Source organism: Rhinopithecus bieti, unplaced genomic scaffold (assembly GCF_001698545.2).
Source record: "Rhinopithecus bieti isolate Rb0 unplaced genomic scaffold, ASM169854v2 scaffold_28529, whole genome shotgun sequence".
Taxonomy (NCBI): Eukaryota; Metazoa; Chordata; class Mammalia; order Primates; family Cercopithecidae; genus Rhinopithecus; species Rhinopithecus bieti.
The window spans coordinates 203,391-208,473 of NW_016813064.1; the positions used below are offsets into that span (position 1 = coordinate 203,391).

Sequence of the window (5,083 nt, forward strand, 5' to 3'; positions counted from 1 at the left end):
TGTAGAGGGAAATTTATAGCACTAAATGCCCACAAGAGAAAGCAGGAAAGATCTAAAATTGACACTCTAACATCACAATTAAAAGAACTAGAGAGGCAAGAGCAAACACATTCAAAAGCTAGCAGAAGGCAAGAAATAACTGATGCACCTTCTTGATGAACACGGCGAAGCGGTCATTGAGGCCCTGCAGCTGCTGCTTCTCGTTGGTGCACGCCGCTGCCTGGCTCAGGTCCAGCCTGTCGGATGCCGGCGGCAGGCGATAGGCCAGGCAGAGGCCTAGAGATGAGGCCGAGGAGCAGGTGGCAGAGGAGGGTGTTGGCCTAATTTCTGAACAAATACTGGAGCTCTTGAGTTTTAATAATATTTACAGAAGCTTCAAATTAGCCCATTTTATTCCTTATCTTTTAATAAACATTGTGTTCTACATAGAAGTTAATTTGGAGAACTCAGTTACACAGTCGCCCCCCAACCCCCAGCCCCCACAGTGTCTGTTACATATGTTTAAGAATAGTTTCATAGTGACTAGGACTTGCTCAAGCTTTCGTTGTGCGCGGTTCACATCCCTATTTCCATGGTACTACATATTCTTGTGTTTAATCAGTAGATTTGAAATTAGCAATGATAAAATCACAGAATAGAAGGAACTCAAGTTGTGTTGTTTCCTTGTCTTTACAATCATTCTTACTCTTGGGAATTTCTGTGCAAAAAAAATTTCAAACTGAGGCAAGGTGAAAACAAGTATATTTTGTTGAATATAATTTTATTTCATCTATGAAATATTTTGCTCAATATGAATATCTTTGAAATTGACATTCGTTATCTTGCCAATTGTTTGCTTTAAAACTAAGAAACAAAGAAAATTATAATTTTTATTATAGTTGAATATAATTTTGCCATAGGGAAAAAGGTGGTGTTAAAATGATCTACTCTGAGTGACCAACACTTTAGTACACTATTAGCCAGAGACTCTAAGATGCACTCACTCATATATCTGGAGTTGGTGCTGTTGGCAGGGATGCCTGAATCTTCTCCACAAAACTGCTTCTCCTCCAGGAGGCTAGACCAGCTGCCTCACAAGTTGATCCTAGAATGTTCCTAGAAGGTGAAGGTGTTCCTAGAAGGTGAAGTTGGAAGCTGCAGGTCTTGTAAGACTTACTAGCAAAAGAAGTTGCACAATTTCTCTTTCCCGATATTCTATTGGTTAAAGCAAGTTCTCAGACTCCAAGTGTGAGAAAATAAACTTCACCTCTGGGTAGGAAGGGTTACAAGTTTTAATAATATATTTATAAAAGCTTGCCCCAGGGGTCCTTTGTAATGCAATTTTAAAACTCTCTACATAAATTGCTGGGGAAACCTAATTTGTTTATGGTTACCTAGAAACTGTTAGGTTCCCAACATGCTAGGAGCTCCTGGAATTGGTGCCTTTAAGTCAGTCTGGCCATCCCATCACTCCTTTGGGTAATTACTGCTAATTACCTCTGGGTGTTAGCAATTAATATCGATTGACCCCCCAGCTGGGTACCCCCAGGCTTTGGCATCATACAGTCTCTTACCCTTATAGACCAGATATTTCAAAATCTGTTGCTCGCCTCTTCAAGGTCTTTGTCATTCTTTTCAAAGCTACATTCTAAACTGAACTAGGGCAATTAGGGTCTGACTGTAAGATCTCCCATGGGGGAGGATTATTTTTTGCAGCAGTTTAGTTTGTCAGTAAGAGAATATGAACTTAGTAAGAATTTGATTTGATTGTGGACCAAATCTGACCAAAGCTAGAAGGAATGCCTTTCCTCTTCTTACAACCTTTGATTTTGATCCATTGTATGGCACACCTACTTTTAACTTTTATTATGCTTACGTGTACAATGGACACATTTGAAGTCCTGGTAGACTTCAAACACTCTGCGAACAGGGTTGATGTTGTCATCTCCCTTGTATCTCCCACAATATCTTGGGCAGTTCCATAAACAGTGAGTCCTAATAAATATCCATTGAATAAATGAATGCATAGAAACTTTCCCTGTGTATTAGTAGTCGTAATACAACAAAGAATTTTAAAATGGGTATAACCCTTACTCCCCTACACCAGAGAGGAAGATATCAGAATTGAAGATCAGCTAACCAGGGGAAGCAATAATTAAATTTGTGGACTTTGATTCTGTATTTCTATTCTCGGGGCTAATTTTTCATCTGCTTAAATGTAAGCTTCTCCATAAAAGAAAATCATTGTTCCAAGTTTCTTGAGGTGTAAAGGGAAAAACACAAAACACACATGTTCATTTCCTGAAAGTTCCAATAGAGGCACCAGCGTAGAGAAGGCTTCCTCCACCACCACCCTCCAGACCGTGACAATGCTCATCTTTGTTCTCTTAGCCTTGTCGCCTTTTCATTTCCTTCAGCTGTGTATGTCTTCAAGTCTTTTGTCTGCTGCCTGGAGAATGAGTATTATGTGAAAGAATAAATGACCCCTTGAGGAAATGAAAGTGTACAATCAATCTTTTTACAAGTCTGTCTAATGGTTATTTGCAAAAGAAGTGAAAATGCTGAAACACTTTTGGTTTTTAAGAATACAGTAAGTAGAAAATATGCCTAAGGATCCAAACAAGTATTGGTCTGACCAAAGTGAGTTAATGACATAACTGTACTACTTCATTTAAAATTTTCTTTAAATGTTGCTAACTTTGTTAGTATTACTTTAATCAGTGATTCTCATATTTAGCTAACATCAGAGTTGCCTGCAGAATTTGTGAAAATGCAAATTACTGGGCCCCACTTGCAGAATTTCTGATTCAGGCCTGGGGTGGGGCTCAAAAATGTGCATTTGAAATAAATTCCTGGGTAATACTGATGTTTCTGGTCCAGAGACCACACTTTCTCAAAGTGTGATTCTCACATCTGACTGAAACTATCTTTATTCATATATGGCTCCCCACCCACACGTTCCTAACTCTAACACCTCCTTAAAATATCTCATGAAATTCTATAGTCATTTATAGTTGAACTCCATTTATCATTAATAAACGTACAACTAAAAATAAATAAACGTAAATCAGAAGACATTCAGTGGATAATGTCACATGATCAAAATGTGAAATTGTTTCAAAGCATAGGCCTTTTTACCAAATCAATAACTCAAAATCATTTACTATGTACATTTTATATGAATCAGTCCACTTCAATAAATAGAATTAAGTTATGCTTTTCAGATAAGCAAAAATATCATATAGCATTATTCTATCTAAAGTGATTTCACCTTGGGGGTAGGGGCACAGAAGGCACCAGGATCTCCAAAGGGAGAACATCTAAGTCAGTGAGATCCACCTGGTCCTGGATAACAGCCAGAGACAAAAGATGAAAGAAAATCAGAAGAAAAGAGTAAGTTGCCAGGCTAAGGCTTTTGCTCATATTGAAGAGAAATAGTCAAAACAGATGGAGTCTCCGTGATGACCTAGAAAGTCTAGCCCCCCATCTGTGGTCCTCAAACCCACATCTTTACTCCTTCTTCTTCTGCAGCTTCCAAATTAGACACACACATGTGTTCCCTCCAGTAGGTCTTCCTAGGTTGAATTCCCTCTTTCTCTCACAATGCACACAGGCTTTTAACAAATGTTTATTGAATGACTAAATGAATGAATGAGAAGGCAGTAGAAATAAAGAAAAAGTTATAAACTTAGAAGAGGAGGGGAAACTGATGTTTGCTCTGGAGTGGGGCAGGGATGTTTTGGCTGAGGATGTTCTTCATGTGTATGGAGTCAGAGGGAGGTGACCCACAGGCAGGGCTGCCATGCAGAGCTGTGTACAGGGTATCACTAGAAAGCTCAATCTAGATTACAGTGTCGAAGCTAAGCCCAAAAGTTGTGGGGAGCACCACCTGCCTCATTGAATGCAGAGGTCTACAGAGGAACCCTATAGTGTGGGGGTTAGAAATGAGGATGTTGGGTAAAATAAATTCTAATTGGTTCTAACTTGTATGATATACAGATTTAACCTCTCCCAACCACCATTTATTCATCTGTTGTGAGTGCTAAATAAGACTGCTCCTGCTTTCTGCAAAATGCCTACAATACATTTTTCTCAACTAGTTTGACCTCTTCTCTCCATACCTTGACCTGCTTCTCATTTCAGTCAACTATGGGAATAGAAACTCCAGTTTGTTATTTCTAGTCGTGGAACTGGCCCCTGCCCAACTAATCCAGTGTCTCCCAAACTCTCTCCTGCTATGACACATTTGATAATTTAGGCTTCTTGTATCACAAAGAAATATCTAAGGTCATAGTGTGCTGGTAAATATTGAACAACTAGCTCCCTGGAGGGAAAAAAAAAAAAAAGCCCTGATTTGTAGTATTCACCAATATCTATGGTGTAAATGCTCCCACTGTGCCAATTTGAAGTTACCAAAACAAAATCACAGAACAGAGTTCAAAAGAAAACTATAATCAGCTTTGGTGAGCCTTTCAAAACTGGCTCCAGCACAGCAGTACAAGATGATTTAGGGGCATCCACCACTCCCACCATTCACTTCTTTCTCGTTCGCTGTTGTTTCTGTCTTTTCTTCATTTCTATGATTGTCTGCCACAACTTCTGTTCCTTTCCCCATGTGTCTGTCAATTCTTGGGACTATTCACTACTCACTCAGAAACCCCACCAACTTTTCTAAGCCCCGCTCAAGTCCCAAGTCATAAAATTGTGATCTCTACAAATAATACGCACCACCAAGATAGTACTGAACTATTACTACTGAATGAATTAAGAGTTGATTCTGTGGCCTCATGTAAAATTTGCTAGATATTAAAACCAAAGAATCTCGGGCCATTAAGTTGGTATGTAGAATGAGCCAATAATTGCCACTCAGCATCTCTTAATTGCACAAAGGTATTGTAAAATTTTCCTGATAAAGTAGGAGAAAGCAGTAATGGTAGACCAAAGAGACCTGGGATGAAATTAGCTCCTCAAGCCCCAGGCTGGGATTAAATTTTCAATGTAAAATTTTTTATGAATATTCCATCCCTTTAAATTCTAAATGAAGTAGAAGTGTCTCCTATAGATAGGATTATTTCCAGGACCGATATTGGGACATACCATATTC

The 5,083-nt window shown here is 39.0% G+C and overlaps 1 pseudogene across 1 annotated transcript in view; it reads right to left on the bottom strand.

The window, feature by feature from the left end:
- LOC108512378 (alpha-internexin pseudogene) overlaps positions 1-4,594 on the bottom strand; it is a 9,414-nt pseudogene extending 4,820 nt beyond the window's left edge. Inside the window, exons 1-2 of the transcript XR_001880579.1 lie at positions 4,510-4,594; positions 149-327 (exon numbers count right to left, since the gene is read on the bottom strand). The product of XR_001880579.1 is annotated as an alpha-internexin pseudogene (transcript). The remainder of the gene's footprint in view (positions 1-148; positions 328-4,509) is intronic.
- Between the last annotated feature and the right edge of the window lie 489 nt (positions 4,595-5,083).